Source organism: Astatotilapia calliptera, chromosome 3 (assembly GCF_964374335.1).
Source record: "Astatotilapia calliptera chromosome 3, fAstCal68.1, whole genome shotgun sequence".
Lineage (NCBI taxonomy): Eukaryota > Metazoa > Chordata > Actinopteri > Cichliformes > Cichlidae > Astatotilapia > Astatotilapia calliptera.
Genome location: NC_137424.1, coordinates 37057568 through 37078861, shown reverse-complemented (window position 1 = coordinate 37078861; position 21294 = coordinate 37057568). Strand labels below are relative to the sequence as shown.

The 21294-nt window shown below is 40.1% G+C and overlaps 1 protein-coding gene across 22 annotated transcripts in view; it reads left to right on the top strand.

The window, feature by feature from the left end:
• ptprda (protein tyrosine phosphatase receptor type Da) overlaps positions 1 to 21294 on the top strand; it is a 406188-nt gene that overhangs the window by 164081 nt on the left and 220813 nt on the right. For all 22 annotated transcript variants that reach the window (XM_026161910.2, XM_026161898.2, XM_026161908.2 and 19 more), the window contains exon 7: positions 13016 to 13059. The gene's annotated coding sequence lies outside the window, so the exon portion shown is untranslated. The remainder of the gene's footprint in view (positions 1 to 13015; positions 13060 to 21294) is intronic.

The following is a 21294-nucleotide window of genomic DNA, read 5'->3' as shown; positions in this document are numbered from 1 at the left end:
ATATGATAAGGTTATTTTTTTGCTAATTTTTCTCATGTGCTCATTTTTTGTGTTATTCGTTACAGAACATACAGAGTACACTTGAACTTTTTATTTAAAATGATATAAAGTACATCTGAATCTTTACAGAAAACTACAAAATGTTTGAAGAATTAGCCTAAACTCTTTTACTCCTGCATTTTAAGACACTAAAAGTTTTACTACAATGTATGGCTACACATATTTCTCACAATGAAAACAATTTGAAAACAGTTACTTTAAAATATTCTGTTGTTAAGTGATGACATGATGAATCCTACTTCCGGGTAGAGCAGGGCGATATGGCCAAAAATATTTATCACGATATATATTTGAAAATTTGCGATAACGATATAACCGACGATATAATTGATGCGAGACAAAATACAACTCCACAACATTACTAGCGCAAAAAGACAACCTTCCATTTATTTTCACTTAAACAAGAAGCTGGTTTTTATGTACATTAAAGCTTTATAAAAATGTAACAGTGCAAATGCAAATTCCTTGCTGAAAGTTTAACCAAAAGGCATTTCCAGTAGAAATGGGCTGACATATCCTGAGCATAACCATGTATAATATCCACTGAAGTTAAAAAGAGGTGCTTTGCAACATTAAACTGCAGTGTGCAGTACGCATTTTTCGGACCATAAGGTGCACGGGATTATAAGGCACATTAAGCGAAACAAAGCAGTCAGATAAATCAAACTTTATTAAACTCATTCTTCTTGCTTCCTCCACTTCTGTACCATTGATTCATTAATGTTGAATTCTCTGGCAGCTGCTCTATTCCCATGTTGCTGCAGTATATTAATGACTAACCTCGTATTGTGGATGGATTATCTCAGTTGTTCTCCTGACTGAAGTTTGGTCCGTTTACAGCATCCTGCCATGCGATTGCATTTGTCTCTAACCATGAGGAACCTTCACGTTAACTTTTATAAGTGGAAAAGTGTTAGTGTTCGTCCTCCAGCTTCACTGTTTATGTTATGCTAACATAGCTGTGTCGCTAGCGATCACGTAGCACATCATTATATACCAGCTAGCCCAACTTCAGTAACCCTACAAACGTCACTGCTGTTTAGTTTCCTGTCTTCATTTATGTTGGAAGTGATAGCAGAGCTGTACGTTTGATTTTTTTCAGAAATCTCTCAGTCAGAACATGCAATATCATGCTTAGGTAACTAGCGAGCTAACTTCCGCTAGCTTCCTGCTAACTTCTAACTCCGTTAAATGTAATAACTTTTGTTTTCATGGATGCCTGGAAGTTAAACTTCATAGTTACACCTGGTAAAGCAGCAATGCTGATCGTTTTATTAAAGATGAAAGAATTTAGACAGTTTTTAACTCTAAGTGATGCTGCAGTGTTGTTTGACCTGAAGCATACGGAGTTTAGGACCCAGATTACGCCCAGATTTAAGAGCATCTTAGTCCGACAAATATGACAATAACAACGGCCGCTTGCATGTTCTGCAAAAAATGTGCTTTGTTGTGTATCTGATGGACAAACACCAAACCAGTTCCACATCACGGAAGTTGCACCATTTTTACAAACCAATTCTGGTTCATCTGTTTCACTCAACAATCGGCCATGTGCGTATGAAAACAAAGGCACGCGCGTTTTACTCCCATTCTATCGCGATATTTCATTTTCCTATCGTTGCCTAACATTATACCAGTATTACCGTGAACGGTATAATATGGCCCAGCCCTACTTCCGGGCCTAAAGTAGTCTGCGTTTAATATGGTTTTTGTGTTGTTAACATGTTTAATGTTATGTATTTTCTTCTATTTGATCTCAAAAAGCTCCTAAAACAGTCAGTGATCCCTGTTGACCTCCCTCGGCTTTTATTACCGCTAATCATTTATTTAAGCTCAGTTTTTAAAACCTTAGGATGTAACTACAGCCCAGCCCATGCAGCAGTATATGAATGACTAACCTCGTATTGTGGATGGATTATCTCAGTTGTTCTCCTGGCTGAAGTTTGGTCCTTTTACAGCATCCTGCCATGCGATTACATTTGTTCCTGACCACCGAGAACACTCACGTTAACTTTTATCGAGTGGAAAAAAAGTTAGCTTGTTTATATTATGCTAACATAGCTGTGTCGCTAGCGGTCACGTAGCACATCATTATATACCAGCTAGCCAAACTTCAGTAACCCTACAAACATCACTGCTGTTTAGTTTTCTGTCTTCATTTATGTTGGAAGTGATAACAGAGCTGTACGTTTTAATTTGTTTCCAAAACCCGCAGTCAGGACATGTTATATTGTATTTAGATAGAAGCTAGCGAGCTAACTTCCTGCTAACTTCTAACTCCATTAAATGTCATAAATTCCGTTTTCATGGATGCCTGGATGTTAAACTCAATTGTTACACCTGGTAGAGCAGAACGCTGATCATTTTATTACAGATGAAAGACTTTAGACAGTTTTTCAACTCTCAGTAATGCCATAGTGATCGTTTGATATATGGACCTGCAGCGGAGTTTAGGCCCGGACACGGCTAGTGACGTCAGACTTAACGACCGAATATGTGAAATGGGACAAGATTTAGTGATTTAAGGCTGATAACAAGTACATGAAAAGTTGTGCATAATCAGCATAAAGTTGGTTTAATCAGCTTTGTACATACTGCAAAAATGCAAACGTAACACAGAAAGTCTGCTTATCATCTAAAATGAATATTAACTATGTCATAATTCAACACAGAAAAAAAACAATGACTCGGGCAATATAATGACCATAATATCTGATATAGATAAGAACTACTGAAGCCTAAGATGTAGTTGTGTGCCAGGCCTGGTTGTTGAGCTCTCAGTAGTCTAGAAGGAGTAAACAGAAAAAGAAACAAACAAAGACACAGATAAAGACGAGAGCACTCAGAGAGCTAACTATCCCCGACAGGGAACAGCAATACTAAAACTGATGTTATTTATGCTGATGTCATCATTCGTAATACTGAAACCCCCAATAGTGACGTCTGCACTGTTTTCATAGATCATTTGTGCTGATGTCAGCATTGTTAATGGAAATCTAGTGTAGTATATTAATCTTTTGGTTTCAATATGAAGTCATGTAATGTTGTAATGAAAACATATGTTTTAAGGAGCTCAAGGAAGTGCTTATGTCTCCCAGTCACTGTTATATTGCTTAAAGTTTGAAGACGATCCAGTGGAAACTAAAGCCTTTTCCTAATGCTAAATGGACCAGTCTTATATAGCGCTTTTCTACTTTTTCCAAGCACTCAAAGTGCTTTACTAACTTGCCTCATTCATGTTTTCACACTCATTCGCATAAGCACTTTTTTCTATTTACCATTTACACACATTCAAACTCAGATGGATGCATCAGAGAGTAACTTGGGGTTAGTATGTTGCCCAAGGATATTTGGCAGACGGGGATCAAGCCACCAAACGTCCGAGTAGCAGGTGACCTGCTTTACCACCTGAGCAACGGCCACCCCAAATTCATGTGATCCTAACCTTTGACCTATGACCTTGAAGCATTACTTCTAATATGGTCTATTTTATTAATTTTACAAATATGATTAGAGCAGAGCTGTCTGAAATCCTTTGCCTGTTCAAGCTGTAAAAAGCTTGCAGATTTCTCAATTACTATGTCATTATGTGAAACTTTATGTCATCATTGTGATGTCTTAGGGTTTTGTACTGAAAAAATAAACACTGTGTTGTACAGCCCTCTCCATAGTCATATAAAAGATCAGTTAATATGGTTTCTTGCAATTGTTTTTCAAGGTCAGCTTTGACCTTGGGCATGAACAGAAAAGGTCAAGGTCAAATGCTTAGCCAGCCTAGTTGGTGTATTGTTGTGATGTTTCAATAAATGTCTTGTGTCCGTTCAGCCTCATCAACAGCAGAAAAGGCTTTTTTTATTTTATTTAAATCACAATGTAAGATGTTTACATTGTGTGTGAATCACCTTTCAATTCAATTCAGTTTTATTTATATAGCACCAAATAACAACAACAGTCGCCTCAAGGCGCTTTATATTGTAAGGTAGACCCTACAATAATACAGTTGCTTGCAAAAGTATTCGGCCCCCTTGAACTTTTCCACATTTTGTCACATTACAGCCACAAACATGAATCAATTTTATTGGAATTCCACGTGAAAGACCAACACAAAGTGGTGTACACGTGAGAAGTGGAACGAAAATCATACATGACAAATAAATAACTGCAAAGTGGGGTGCAAAACATACAGAGAAAACCCAACAATCATATGACCCCCTATGAGCAAGCACTTTGGCAACGGTGGGAAAGAAAAACTCCCTTTTAACAGGAAGAAACCTCCGACAGAACCAGAGAACGAAAAAAATACATGAGAAAATAAGAAAACAAAACAAAGAAATGACTAACTAAAACCTTAAATAAATGAGGTACTGTAGAGTATCATAGTACCTATGCAAGGATATCACAACAAGCTGTCAGCGATGAATACAAGATTACAGGCTTACAGCAACCTGACATAAAAAACAAGCTATTGCATATTTACACAGCATCATCATTTTCATCTCTTTAACTTAGTTGTATTGTCAGGAAGAGAAAAAACTACATACAGTGTTTTAGATGTTGGCGCTGCAACACAACAAAGCATAAAACAATTTTAACAGCTACCAGCTGTGCAGCATTGTAAGCAGCCAGAGTGTGGGCAAATTCCTAGTGTCATTTCCCACATTTAACCAGCATCTGATATACTAGAACCCGTTTTGAGGAGAGAAAATCCCTGACCCAAGCCTGCGCGGTGATGTAGCTGAAGAAATACATTCAGTGGGGTATAAATATTGCACAGTGAGTACATGGAGGGCTTTTTGGCCAATGAATTATTACAAAGTCCAGTGGCTTCGTGCCAGCCGCGGAGTATATCTCGCTCAGCTTCACCCTGCAATAAGCTGTGACTGGGGAATTGTGGTTATAGTCACACCACAAATAAAGACCAGTGATACCAGAAATCCATCACATTCATCCCACAGGTTGTGTGCTTACATTTGGCCAGACTCAGCAATATCCAGTTAGCTAAAAGGGTGTAAATAACAATGAAAGTGCACACAGCAGGTGGTAGACAAAAAAAAGAGGAAAAGTTAATGAAGTTCCACTTTTTTTTTTCCTGTATTATCATTTTTTTTCTTCTTTTTCTGTACACAAGAGGCACAGTGGCGTTAGCTAGTCAACATTTACAGGAGGCAGGAATGAGAGACAAACTATTTCCCTTGGTGATCAGCTTCATGATGCTTAGATAGATGGTGATCCCCGAAGCGAATAAAGTGTGCCACCCTCACGTTCTCGCTCTCAGAAGAGCAAATCTGGATGGCGACGATGATGGTGGTGATGATGATGAGTCTATTTGCTCAACATCAGTAGAACAGGGATGTGAAATTACTCCATGTTCGGATTTTTCCTGCTAAATCACTTTTCATTTGCACAAGATAATCACGTAACCCGGCGGAGCATGAAGTCGATAGTTAACACAGCTGATTGTACCAGCACAATGAGGTTAAACGAAGATCAAAATAAGTATTCGAAATGGAAAAAAGGGGGGAGGGGATGACTTTTGGATTGTCAAACCAAAGATATGTTGGGCAGGTTGGTGATTAGCAGCAATGCATAATCCCCAGTCTGCTGACATATTTCTTTTGGATACTGGCTGTCTGAAAAAGACAGATATGCAGTGCAGAATGGATCAAATCTGTTTCATGTCAGATAGCAGCTAGCGGTTTCTCAGGACAAATCTCTACTAAGCCACAAGCAGACTGGATTAGAGATTGAAGCAGTGACCACAGTGGATCAGGAGAATACTAAAAAGGTGCATTATTAAATGATTAGCGACAATTTCCGATAACCTCCAAATTACTTTCTTAAATACAGCACATTCATAAGTCCCGTTGCCTCACTTGTCGTGATTGAAATGCTCATTCTTAAATATCGCATTTGTATTGTGATTATGAGGAAGCGAACATGGGAGATTCGTCTTATTCTCTGTGGAGAAAAAAAGCAGAATTTTGCAAAAGCCCTGAGCCTGTGCGCATGTTTAATGCAATGCGCAGGTTTGTCTCGAGGTGTTATGGATGAGGTGTTTCATGGGACCTGCTGCTCATTTAGTCCTGTGACAGGTAATGTTCTGGTGCTTTTTGAGATGTGGCTTAAACACACGCATACTGTTTGCTTGCAAAAAAAAGGAAAAAAAGAGGAAAAACATGAAGAAATGGAGCTGCAGCATCACTGGTCATGCAAATGGATAATCTCAGCTTTTTCTTTCATTAGTTAACATAGTGTAAACGTGTGCGGCAAACAATCTGCATACTTAATCCCACTGCAACCTCCAAAGGAAATGAAAGAAGAGTCTAAACGTGCGTCAGGATACACATGTTAAGGGAATGCTATCTCAGGACTTTGGACTGTCTATGAAACTTCAAACCGAATCATTCTTACACAGACAGATATTTTTCAGCCAAAGTGTGTTTTTGTTGCCAGCCTTTATCCAGCATTATATAACCACAAGATGGTGCTATGCATCACCGTTTGCCTTCCAAGCCTTCCCCAAGTCCCTCCACGTGAGGAGGCGTGATTCACCTGCGTCATTAGAATGACTGCTTTCCATTTAATAACTCAGTAAAGTCTCATTTGCATGAAAAATGAAACGAAATACATTGTTTTTGAATCGCTCGATCAGGATTGACCGTGATGCCAAACTAGTTATTTTAAATCTCAATCTTCAAATGACAAAAAGTTGCAGTCATTTTATTTAGTCCAAGAAAAACTAAACATTAAACATTATCTACATTACATTTTCCATTTTCTCATTTCACAAAAAAAATCCCAAATCATCTAAATAAATCAAACTTATGAAGATGTGAAAACCACCAGAGCAAACTTGAGTTTTAAAGATTGTATTGAAAAAAGAAATATTGAATTAGTTGTCGGGCGACTTGCTTTCAGGGAAGCTTTATGTATGTGCGTAGCACGTGACAGGTTAAATGCATGTTTACATGCTTATGCAGTATAGAAGGAGATTAGATGGGGTGATAGTACAATTGAAATTACAGTAAAATCCAGTAGGTGGCAGTCTGTCAATACAGATTTTTTTTTAACACACCCACAGTAGGTGTGCCTCTCATCATCAGGAGAGGTTCTTTACTTGCTATGTCTCTGCACAGTATGACGGGTGAATGCAAAGTGACAGCGCAAATGAACTTTTATCGATGGTGTAATGAAACACGCAAGCTATTTGGATGTGGTGTGTGTGTGTGTGTGTTTAAATACATATATATATATATATATCATGGATTAATGGCTGCATGAGAAAGTCAGCACTCACACACACACCTCTGCAGTGTTTTTTCCTCTTTCATTTTCGCCCCTTATATCTCTTGCGCTCCATCTCTCACACTTGCACAAAGCTGAATGGCGTCACCACCCACCACTCACACTCACACGCGCAGACACACACACACACACACACACACACACACACACACACACACCTCCTCGCCATCTGTCTGTGCAGCGGCCCGTGTCTCTTGCACTGGGAGCAGTTGAGAGCAAGACAGAGAAAGTGTCTCTTGGCTCTTTAGTTCTGAATCCCACCTCCGCTCTTCTTTTTCCTGCTGTGCTGTTGTCTATCAAACGGTCTCACAGCATCACGCTGTGTGCTGATGAGCTCTCCGTGCCTTTGTAACACCTGTGTGCTTTTACTGTAACGAGAGCTCGTCTCAGCTTCAACCTGAGCCCCGTTTCCGCGCGAATGTTAAAGCTCAACAAAAGGAAAAACAAACAAGCCTGATTAGCTTGTTTATAATAAGTTTCATATTAATAGCACAGATGGCAGGATTACGCCCTCCAAGAAATATTTTTGGTAAAAGAAACCGTGGGACCGGCATGTTCCCCGTGACAGAGTGCAAGAGGAATGCGCACATTTTGGACATCGTTTGCTGCTATTACCTCTGCCAGAGTTGTAAGGAAGCAGAGTGAATTTCTCTGTGTGCTCCTTGATTTTATCGAGCAGCGTGAGTTTACGGTAAAAAAATAAATAAATAAAGCACACAAAGCCAGGAATGACAGCATCTTTACATAACAGAATGATTAAAATCCACAGGAATGCACATGATAGGTGTCATAAAGACTGTGTTTTCCCCTCTGTCTAAGAGTCCCTTCTCTTCATAGTAAATTTTCATAACCCTGCAACTTACCAGAAAGCTTTGTAGGCAGCTTAAGTAATTTGAACAAAAATGCATCACCTCTCTCCCCTCAGTCGCCTCCCTTTAGACAGCAAGCAAAAGTGCCTTCATAACGCTGCTATATTCAGCTGCGGTGATAAGAAATGGCAGCTATCAGCAAGCGGTCTGGAAGCTGCATATAACTGTTATTGTGTGTGTATATATATATATAAAAAAATTGATTTATGTGGCCTATCACTTAGGAGGTGCAAAATGTGGATGAGTATGGGCTAATATAATAATAGAGGATGAATGAGAGGGATAAAGAAAGGGCCAGGTGACGCCTCAAGAAGGAGAGCGAGATCAAAGGCAAAAGACGTTTAATAACAGCAAGAAATTCAATTTTCTAATCATGTTCTGTGGAGTTCACGTAATTAATTTCAGTTAGAAAAGAGAGAAAATCATTATATTAAGATAAAGGACTATATATATATATATATATATACATATGTCAGAAAGTTTGTATCAACTTCTGAGCACGATCACTTTGAAATTTTTTAAATATGCATCACCTTTCATCCAAGAATTCAATTCAATTCAATTTTATTTATATAGCGCCAAATCACAACAAAAGTCGCCTCAAGGTGCTTCATAGATACAGAGAAAAACCCAACATTCATATGACCCCCTATGAGCAAGCACTTTGGCGACAGTGGGAAGGAAAAACTCCCTTTTAACAGGAAGAAACCTCCGGCAGAACCAGTTTCAGGGAGGGGTGGGGCCATCTGCTGTGACCGGTTGGCGTGAGAGAAGGAAGACAGGATAAAAGACATGCTGTGGAAGAGAGACAGAAATTAATAACAGATATGATTCAATGCAGAGAGGTCTATTAATACATAGTGAGTGAGAAAGGTGACTGGAAAGGAAAAACACAATGCATCATGGGAATCCCCGGCAGCCCATGTCTATTGCAGCATAACTAAGGGAGGATTCAGGGTCACCTGGTCCAGCCCTAACTATATGCTTTAACAAAAAGGAAAGTTTGGAGCCTAATCTTGAAAGTAGAGATAGTGTCTGTCTCCCGAATCCAAACTGGAAGCTGGTTCCACAGAAGAGGGCCCTGAAAACTGAAGGCTCTGCCTCCCATTCTACTTTTAAATACTCTAGGAACAACAGGTAGGCCTGCAGAGCGAGAGCGAAGTGCTCTAATAGGGTGATATGGTACTACAAGGTCATTAAGATAAGATGGGGCCTGATTATTTAAGACCTTGTATGTGAGGAGCAGGATTTTGAATTCAATTCTGGATTTAACAGGATGAGGCTTCTCCAGTTCTAAAACCAAAAGGTGGAGAGTCCCAGGTATTTAAACCCTACTGGGAGTTGGCTCCTTTGGAGGTGTTCGCTGACCCACTATTAATCATCGCATCGTCGCAGGAGCCAAGTTGTGAAAAAAGGTGCAGGTCATTACCACCAGAGGTTTCAGGTGAAACCACGGTGAGACCTTGGCCCAACCTATCAGCCTAACTGATGCAAGGTGCAAGTTGGGGTTGAGTTGTTTTGACCAATCAGTAAAGAGACTGACTATTTTGGGCCCACAAGCTTTATCATTTGAATATGATAAACAAATAAAGATCAAATTACTCTGAATGTACCAAAGCAAACATCTAATATGTCCATATATTATATATATCAGGCAGCACGGTGGCACGGTGGTTAGCACTGTTGCCGCACAGCAAGAAGGTCCTGAGTTCAATTCCACCATCTTTCTGTGTGGAGTTTGCATGTTCTCCCCGTGTCTGCGTGGGTTCTCTCCGGGTACTCCGGCTTCCTCCCACCGTCCAAAGACATGCAGCTTGTGGGGATAGGTTAATTGGATAATCCAAATTGCCACTAGGTGTGAATGTGCGAGTGAATGTGAGTGTGAATGGTTGTTTGTCCCTGTGTGTTGGCCCTGCGACAGACTGGCGACCTGTCCAGGGTGTACCCCGCCTCTCGCCCTATGACAGCGGGGATAGGCTCCAGCGACCCCCGCGACCCTGAAAAGGATAAGCGGAAGCGAATGGATGGATGGATGGATTATATATATCTAATACTACACAGTCTACCATCGTTTATGAGTGTTTGATTTTCCCTATAAATCCAACAAGTGTCAAATGATCTCTAATGAAAACACCCACTAAGTGCAGTCCAAAATGATTTCATACCTACGCAGCAGCAAAGATAATCCCACATTTTCCAAAACAAAAAGCTAAAACCTCTTTAAGGACTTTGTTTGCAATCTTGTATAGATATAAATCCAAGCTACTTTTCTCTGTTGAATATCAGTCTCTGATGCTCATTAAATGTTGTATGGAGAAAATAGGCTTGGCGCTAGCAAGCAGCCTCATGTTTACCCATTGGCGCAGAGCTGGTGCGATGTCCAGACTTGTAAATCAGGCCCATTGAGGTAGCATAATGCCGATGATTATGACAGCCAGTCGCATGGGAGTGATAGAGGGACGTTGAGTTATGGACTTGGGGAGGATGCCCAGAACTGAAGAGTCTCGCAAATGCAGAAGCACTTTCACCAAAACACAAGTCCCCAGATGGGGACTAATGCTGCAGTTGGCGGCTGCACCACCCAAATGACTGCATATTAGCTGCTCAAAACCCGGCACACAGGATGGTGAAGGTTTTCCTTTTTTCCCCCCCTAAATTTCATAGTTGTGCCATTTTACTAAAAAATCTGAAAGAAAAAAAATCACTTACTGAATACGAGAGCAACACACAGCCAGAGTATTTTGAAAGTGTTTTGTGTTGCACTGGCATGCGATGCATCACTTAACTAGATGACTTCAGCCAGGCGGATTCATTTCCATTCACTGTATTACTAAAGAATCTACTCTTTGCGTTCTGCTTTGTTCATTCTGCTCCTCTCCGCAGACCAACGATCATTCATCCCCATTGATCGTCAGCCATGATAATATAATCAGGCGTAAAGCACTGACAAGGCTGGCCGGTCCGATAGATCAGAGCTGCTGACAGCAGAGCTATGCACAGGTCATAAACCCTCACCTTCCTTGTTTGACCCCACATCAATTTGGCTCTTTCCAATATGAATGCAAATAACAATGCGTTTTTGGTGACATGTTTATGGTTATCTCTGTATCCCCCCTCTCGCTCCACCCGCTGCACCTAAATGTGCTGATGTTACTGAGCTAATGGGATTGAAAGAAGGTAACCTATTGCTCTGGAGTGGCCGGCACTCCACTCCCAAATACCTACTTTGAGCACCACCATTGCCCATGCCCATTTTTTGCGTTTGTTTGGGGTTTTTTTGCACAAACACTTACATATACAGTATATGCATACCTACATGTCCTCCGCCTCACTCACTTGTGTATGCATTGAGCTGATAAGTACTGCGGCTCATTTTCCCCATGGCAAAGCACAGTAAAAAACTGGGGAGTAATAATTGCTTTGGGGGGGTGGGTGGTGCGGCAATACGAGGATGGCTAAATATGCTTGATTGCCTCCTAAGCTTCAGTGCTGTGTAATGAAATATGGCTGCTGCAGACGGGGGCTCCCGTGCGATAGCTTTCTTGTCACTTTCTCACTTGCCTTTTTCTTTTTTTCTTTCCCCTGCAGCCTTTCACTCTTCGGCGCCGGCATTTTCATCTTTGCTTGCCCATTGCCGTCGTCATAGAACGGAGTGCGTCCGAGCATTTGTTGCCATTGAACGCTATCTTAGCTATAATGTAATAATTACGGAGGCCAAATCCGGCCTAATTGAGTATTCCTCCCCGGCATCAAAATGCCAGGCGCCTTAATATTCCTCTGTTCTACAATTTAATTTGTGGATTCATTAGCATGACCGGCGTGTATAGAGAGAAAGCTGATAAGAAGGAACCCGGCAAAACACACCGGTGATGAGGTCAGTTTGTAGAGGCCAGCCATATCCTCACCTGGGTAATTACGTTAATTTACATGTAAGAACCGTAAAACCGAAAACCTTTTTTTTTAATGCAACTAAATGTCAGGTTAGCTTGTTTCCTTTAGCTTCTGCAAATAAAGAAGAGGTTTTCACACGGAAAATTGCCTCTGAGTCAGCGTGATAAGTGTCGGGCAGAGACACTACTTTGCTCGTGACATTCACAATTATCTTTGCTAATCATCCCATTTGACCGCTATAAAGTTCTACAATAATGTTTCAAAAGATAATGAGTCAAATTAAAACTCATCCAAAAAAAAGAGAAAGAAATGTCCCAGAACCAGCTCATTTTTATTGTAACCACCCAAAGCACATTTCTCCATGTTAGTTAAATAAGTAGCAAATCATTTACAAGAATATTAGTCCACAGGCTTGTATGGGCACAGCAGCATCTGCTAATGCATTTAGCAGGAAAATAGCCTGAGAAAATCTTCCGCGCACATTAAATAGACTTAAAAAGACTTTTTTTTTCTTTTTTCTTTCTTTTTTGCTTTCAGAATAACTAACAAGCCTAATTTGTTGTGCTACTTAAAGGAAAATGTAATCACACTTGTTTTCATAATTCACAAAGTCAATCGATAACTGCGGTTAAGTCATTCTCTACCGCACGCGCAATTTTCTCTTCCTTCAACTGAAATTTGGTTCAAAAGCACTTTTCTGTTTCTTAACTATACATTTTGTACATAATGGCGCCGAATACATGAACTAATTAAATGAGCAACATAACAATGTTGAAAAGCTCTGTATACAAAAATTCATGGTTGATTCATTTTTAGTAAGAGCTAATTGCGTTGTGTAGAGAAATGCTTTTCTTATACTTTTTCTATTTCTGTTTTTCTCGTGCATGTAGTTCTCTTTCCTGAGACGTCAACCACAGGATGAGGCCTGCGGCAGGTAAGAAACTGAGCAGAGTATCTTGATGCAAGAGGATTTTAACTGTTCTTTAAATATACATTTGTTTAAATTTCACACAGTACGTTAAGTCGGGGTTACTTTGTTCTACTTTCAAATTTGTGTATGTGAGCTGATAATGTTTCCAAATAACCATCTTTGTTTAAAAAAAAGAGTAAATTGCATGTTTTGAGTACAGAGACAGGCCCAAGAATATGTCAAGTGACATCAAATCAAGCGCTAAGCTGAATCTCGACTCAGCTCCATCTCCTGACCTGGATCGGGGCGGAGGAAACAGACTATATCTGGCAACCTAAACCTTTTTAAAGTGACTGAGAGTGTGAGGGAGACTGACTGGCACTGATGGGACCAGACCGGGACTGCGCGATGCCGTGCTGCACTGCACCCGGGCCTCAGAGCCTGATTGATAGAGTGTGATGAGACTGTCACTGAGCAAGGAGAGAAGCCGAGAGATAGGCTAGATGGAGGGAGGGAAGTGGGCTGACCAGGGGAGAGAGATAGAGAGAAATAAATCTGAGAACATGTGAAGGATGAAGTGGGGGAATGAAGTGGCTGGATGGAAGGTGGACATATGAAGGATGGGGAGGCGGAGCGCTGGGGGCGTGGGGTGGGGGGGGGTTGATGTTGGAGAGGTGAGTCAGATACTGAGAAGCTTACAGCTTTGCTTCTGAGCGAGATATACTTGGCATAAACAGATTTAGTTGATATGAATATCTGCAAAAACAGGATAAAACTTTTAAAAAAGGCAAGAAGTTATTTTTATGCAAGCAAAAATATCACATGACAAATTGTGGCTGATATTTATTAGGGCTGGATTTACTCCATTTACTAAACAAAAACTTTTTTTTACATAATGGAAAAAAATCTTTTGTAACTTGCAACACAATATGTTAGCACTTGCCGTTATTTTTATTTCTTAAAGAAAAGCAAAGGTAAACAAAAGATTGGTCTGCACATATAGTATATTCTGATGGGCTTGGGGAATATTCTCAGACGTTCCAAGCAGCTAGCATTAGGCCAAGAGCTGGAGGTTGTGTGCTCCACAATGCCCCCTACTGGGCAAATCCAGCAAGTCATTATAGTAAAGTTAAACTAAACTAAAAACTAAATGTGAAAAGTTGATGAACATGTTAATTTAAGCTTTCAAAACGTTATGTGTTCATAATCTAGTACCTTTACTGATTTTCCTAAACTTTGCCTCTGACACGTGCACTCCAAACAATAATAAAAGATTGTAATTAAAATATTAATTTAAAAGAATAACACTAAAGTCATTAAAAACTAAATTGAAATATGAAAATCCTCTGAAAATTACCTGAACCTAAATTGAATGTAAAACAAAAAGTCAAAATTAAATTGAAGTAAAAGCTGATTTGAAAATTCAGAATGATAATAACTCTGCAGTGGGAGTTAATTGCACCACTAAGTTGAAAGACCAGCCTGGAAATAAATGAATGAATTACTGAGGATGGGTGCTAATAAATGCTCTTCAATAATCAGTGTGACCAACTTGAAACACGCCACAAAGTTGGGGATGAAATGGCGAAAATGTAGCTAATATATCTACTACTTCGGGATAACTTGTTAGCTAAGAAAGTCGTCAGAGGAAGACTGAAGTCTTACATACTTTCGCTTGCTTCTACAATATTACATCAACCATCCAGTGACAGGTTTCCACATCACTGCGTTTGCAACTTTCAAACCTGAGTGCTGGTGGCAGCACGGTGAGCAGCACTGTTGCCTTACAGCAAGAAGATTCCGCCATCAGGCCATGTTCTTTTTGCATGTTCTTCCCATGTTTGCGTGGGTTCTCTCCCAGATTTTACACATTTTTAGCACATTGTAGTATATCAGGTTTGATCATGAGAGTTCTCGTCTGTGCAACTTTAATTTCCAAAACTATATTTCTTGCACTGTATGTTGGCCATGTGAATATCCTAAATAGTTTATTGCCTTGTTTATCGGTTCATCAGCACCTGCTTTGGTCACAATATTAGATCTTGAGGACACATGGCATCTTGGCAATGAATGGACTACAGGCTGAGTTAAAGCCCTGTTCTGGGAATTCCACAGTTAGTGATTTTAGACTCAATAAAAGCACCATGTTTTAGTTTTATCCTTGCCTGAGGAAAGAAGGCTGACTCACCAGAACGCCAAAGTTATTATTAGTGCCTCACATGTGTGGAGAAAAGCTATGTGTATGTGCATGTCAGTGTGTGGAAGACAGAGAGAGAGAGACAGAGAGAGGCAGGCTGAGCCCTAGCAGTAGTGGTAAGTGCATGCAGGAGCAACATGAGGAGCTCTTATCTGCCGCCTGCCAAGCCCTGACCAGGGCCCTGACTCCTGCGCTCCCTCCCTCTCTCTGTCCGTCTCCAGCAGGGCTTCCCACTAGTCTTCTATTGGCAAGGCGGCCAGGTGAAATGAGCAATTCCCATTCAGGGACAGGAATGCTGCACAGACTCACCCTGTGAAATGGCTGCTCACTTTGGCAGATCAATGCACTCTCTTTCCCTTGTGCACTGCCACTGAGTGATAGCCAGGAAGAAAAAAGGAGGGGGAAAAATAAGTATGGGTAGAGAGACGGCAGAGGTGGTTTTGCATATGAGGTTGCACATGCACGAAAGTGTGTAGGGGGGGAGGCAGGGTGTTAGCAGGGCATTTAATGATATTTGCCATGGCTGCTCTGAGCGAGTGCTATTGGAGGAAAATGGGAAATGCTTTGCATATACTCAAAAAGACATGCAATATTGCTGTTCCTCTTTAAAAGAAAAAGTGCCGGTCCCCGTCCCACCGGATATGAGAATTTTCAGCTGCTCAACTGGAAATTTTTCCAATATGAATGATATTAGCACCAATCATATTAAAATGCTTAGTTGTGCCGAAATGAATTCCATACCTCTTCAGTGAGAGGCTCATATGTCAGACGTTTATAGCATAGCAAGTTTTAAACATAGGTTCAAAACTGTGAGATAAAATGTGCCTAATGTAGATTTATTCTCCAGCTCGTGATCGCACTCAATAGCCAGTGATTTTTTTTCTCCCCCAGCACACTGCATCTGCACTGTCTAGTACGCCTTCTTGCTCCTCACGGGTAATCTGTCCTTCCACATGTAATAAATCAGGATTTGAGGAGGGCTGGTGTAAGCCCAGCCAAAAATGAAATAACAACAAACTCTAACTGTTTATATAATGAAGAAAAAGTCATTCATAGTCATATTATATTGCAAAATATCTGTAATAATGCGCAATTAATCTCTTTATTACATGGATAACCCACAGCAAAAAATGGCTTTTTTAAATATATATGTAATGGAAGTAAAAGCATTAAAAAGTTTACACAAATTCTGTCCACACTGTGCAAACACAACGTTTACAATCATCATGTTTGCTGCAGATGATTCTGTCATCGCCTTTGTGTAAGGCTAATATTTAAATAATCAGTCAGCGGCTGCGAAGAGGCCAGCGTTCGGCCAGATCTATTGTCCAAATGTCCAAACGAATCATAAAAAGCATCGTTAATACTCTGATTGTTTTGCTCTTTATTAAATAAACATGTCAAGAGCTTCATAAATCTTTTGCTCGCTGCACATCTGGACAAACACATTGGATTTCTGTGGTTTGAGCAACATGGCTGAATTACGTGTTTGACTCGTTCAAGAGTTGTGTATTTAATAAATGGGCAGTAGTTGTATAGTAGTTGTAATATTTTGCTCAGGCTTCATCAGAGTTCATAAACTCTGTGTCAAAATAAAACTGTGTCAAAGCACAAACATGTCCCTTCTTCACAGGAAAATCTTGAACATCCGCGTGGAAGTCAAGGGCAGATGAATGTATCGTTGTTACAGTATGAACACATTGAAAACTGAGCAGTCTGTGTTTGCCACGCTGTTTCAAAGAGTTACATTTTTGGAGTAGTGGCTATTGAGCAATACTGTTTTGAGGCAAATTACTACCATTTTCAATTCAGATGGCTGAATCATGATTCAAATGTAGAGCCTAATAAACCTTCTGCCCTTTATGCCAAAGAACAGTAGATTAAAGAATCCCTACTCAAGAGCTGATGTCTTGCAGGTTTTAGATGTGTCCTTGATCCAACACAGCTAATTTAAATGGCTAAATTACCTCCTCAACATGTCTTGTAGTTCTCCAGAGGCCTGCTAATAAACTTATCATTTGATTCAGGTGTGTTGAGCCAGGCTGAGATCTAAAACCTGCAGGACACCGGTCCTCGAGGCCTGGAGTTGGACACCCCTGCCCTACTAGAGGAAGAACTTGGAATTGGTCTTTGATGGACTAAATGTTACCAAGCAGTCTGCTTCAGTCTGTTTACCATGGGGGCAGTCTTGCACGTTTATTCCTCTTTTCCCATTATGCTGAGGATACTGTATTTTGCTACCATACTGAGTATAATTTCCCAGTTTGGTCTAATTTTGTCTTGGTGTCATTGTTATAGTCTATAGCAGCGGTCCCCAACCGGTTTAATGTCAGATAATATTTACATGGACCGGCCTTTAAGGTGTAGCGGATAAATACAACAAAATAAAATGATACGACCAAGACAAAAACGGTGGTATTTTGTAAATATAATAATAAACGCAAATTCACTGTGTGATTGTGTAACTTTATTAGCAGCGTCCTCCTGAAATGTGCCAACAACATCAAGAGTAACATCCTCCTCTCTGCCCCTTAATGCTCTCTGGTCGCTATGGTAACGCATAAATATTTCTTTCAAAATAAGACGCACAACTACAACATGTTGAAATAAATTACCAATCAATCAAAACATGGGAAAAGACCCAGGGAAACCGAGTTAACGATAAAAACCCTGAAAACTTCAACTCTCGCGTCCCGGTACCAAACGACTCACGGCCCAGTACCGGTCCGTGGTCCGAGGGTTGGGGACCACTGGTCTATAGAGTTCCTGTAAGCACAGCAAACAACTATAAACCTCAGCCTAAGTACAGATTAGGCTATTATAAATGAAATCACCTTATTCCCTATTGTACTTCATGAAGGAGTGGTAGTCTCTAAGCAATCAGACCACACCAGATTCATTAAAGTGTGCTTGCCAAATCTGTGCTGACTTACAATGACATACTGAACAAATTGAAAAAAAAAAAAGCAATACCTTAATGAAAAAGCAATTCATTAAGGGTCTAGTTTGAACCAGGAAATACACGAGCACTTGAACTAAATTTCCTTCTGCGTATCACATAAGAATAAAGCTTTTACAGCAGTGTCATAATTGAGCTTTAATCATTTGTTAGAAAACATACGCCGATGTGTAGAGATGAAGTACAGTTTTACAATTTAATTTCACACACTTATATGTCCCAATAAATTCCTACGGAGGCTTGCCGATTCATAGGTGCGCCACCAATCCTGCCGCCTCCGCTGCTTGTCAGGAAATGTAGACGAGAAATTTAGCTAACCTCATATTGAAGGATATATATCTCAGTGTGACACACAAATTGATTTAACCCTCATTGCTACTTTTCCTTTATTACAAAACTCTACAGCGACAATTCAAATTCTTATAAACTTTTTATTTAGCTCTCCTCCTTGTTCTATAAGGTAATTTATCATCCCATCTCCATAGCCCCGGTGCTTTTTCCTCCCCTCTCGCCGTCTCGAGTCTCTCAACATCAATGAAGCCTCAGTTGAAAATATAGTCAGGCCTATGCAGACATGACAGCAATAAAGTGCACTTGATTACATGGTTGAACGTAAGGACAAGGAGACAGAAGAGCAGAGGAAAAGAACACAGCCTCTCAGCTTTGATCGCGCCAAACATCTCGATTTTCGAAAGTCCTTTTTTTGTGCGGTTTCGGCAGAGGCAGGTGTGGGAAGGTTGAATCTTGGTCATCAGCTGTCAAGGCCATAATGAACAGCATTTACTAGTAATACCGTGCGCTGCCACATTTCAGGGTGTGAAATGTCAAAGTGTCCATTCTCCCCAAGCTAGTCAGAAGCTCCACTGTCAGGGCTTCAGCTGTAAACAATTGGGAAAGAGAGGCGAGACAGCAACAGAGAACGTTCTCCGTTTCACCCATTACAGTCTAAGTGTGAAAGAGTGGTAGAATGTCAAGCCTAGAAAAATAGAGATGCTTGCAAAGGGTAGAAAAAGCGGGTTTCAAATGGATTCCATTTGGCAGACACATAATGATAGCTATTAAACAAAACTGAGGGAAGTAAAGCAGGAGAGGGTGAGAGAGACACACAAAGACACAGAGAGACAGGCAGGGCGTAGCAGACAGACAGGCAGAGAGACACCTGCTGTTGCATCACCTGCTGTAATAATAGTGTTGACATTCAAATAGAGAGCTTTGACAATAGGAGCTAGCTGAGGCAGCACCCGGTATTCAAATAAAAGAACACATCAGGAAATATTAGCAAGCATCAGGACTTTTTCTTAGCGCGCAGTGAAAACCACTTGACCCTTTGGCATCCCGCAAGTGCTTATACAGTATAACTTAATGTGTGTGTCTGTGTGTGTGTGTGTAAAAGCAAGCGCAGACGACACCTTAAATGAGCCGATTCTCCACTTAACTCCTATTCATACCATATAAACTGTGCATTCTGAGGCTGTGAATAGAACTATAGGAGCACTGTGTATTTGTTTATATCGTTATGCAATGCTGGAATAACACAGCCTAGAAGGATGCAAGGGTTGTTTTATTTAGTTTGTTATATATTATATATATTGTGTAAGTGCTGCTATTGTACATATTGTCAGTACCTTCTTTAAAATTGCTTCCATTCATTCACTGAGATTTGTGGTAAGGGTTTGCATCTTCCAAAAAAGGCATACTATATATACTATATTACAGAGGCAAAGATATACTGTATTCTTGCTCATAGCATGGGCTCTTATTTCGCAAACTGTATTTGGCAGCCCCTTGAATGCCCTCAAACCTCACTGATTTACACAAGTCAACAGCTCTTTACGGCCTCCTTAGTCCACATTTGCCTGTGCCAAAAACAGTCACACCAGGAGCTGCTCACACCGGCACTGGAAGAATGCATATAGAACAAGTCAGCTGATGGTTGCAAACCCATCATTAAAAAGAGATAGATAAACCGCTTTCATAATAATAATTATAGTAATGATAATAATGATAAGCACTATATATTATAGTTACCACTATATATTATAGTTACCATAGTTACTGCTTAGTTACCATGTAATTACCATGCAACTTACATACATATAAATTGTAAGTAACGGTTATTGTGTGGTTATTACCTCTTTGTTCCCACAGTGTTACACCACTGTTACAATGTTATCAGAAGCTGTTATTTTAAAAACAACAATAATGATAATAGCAACAATGTTAGAACTTTATATTACAAACTTGTTACCATGTAATTACCATGCAATATTTTTCTTAATTTATTAAATAATAATATTTATGCAGGATATTTACAGTTAAATGTAGGTAAATGCACAATGCTACCCCATTATTACAATGTGATTATGTGAAGCTGTAAGAAAAAAGGGTGCCAGCATAATAATAGCGATTACTGTTTTAGTAATGTACATGCTCTCTGTCACTGTGGATTCTAAAAGTGAAAAGAAAAACCCTAGAAACTGTCTGCTCTCTGAATCTATTACACGAATGCTATTGCTATGGGTGGAAACCATGTTTTCAGCAACATTTTGGGGAACAGTGTCTTTCTCCTATTACACAACTCAATGCAGAGTTCGATTTGCACTTTATGTAAATGTGTTCGAGTCTCTGGAAGGCAATTATTTCTCAGTCCTTCAATGAAATTAATCACAGCTTTGTTGGAATGTATAGGTTTTGTTTTTCTTGACTGGCATTCCAATTCCACTCACACTTCCAGTCTTTAATTATCACTGTCATGGTATCTTGAATACCCAGGTTAAACATAATTCAAAAAACGGAACGGACCATTAGTCGGCAAATTCTTTTTTGACTCTCTCTTTCATGCACCCCACATGCCCCCGATGGGACTATCAATCAAAATCCGATTCAGCTGATAATCGCATTCACCGATGCACGTATTTTATTCTCTTTTAAGTGCCCGGCCGTCTTTTGTGTCAATGTAGACGTGCCGTGATTGCAGTAGAAACTTTTCATGTTTGAATTCAGTGGGGTTTGAAAGACTGCAGATATCAGCAGATTCTTGCTGATGCACAGGTCAATACCTATTATAGTAAAAGCAATAGTCATTGTAGTGCTCCTGCATTAC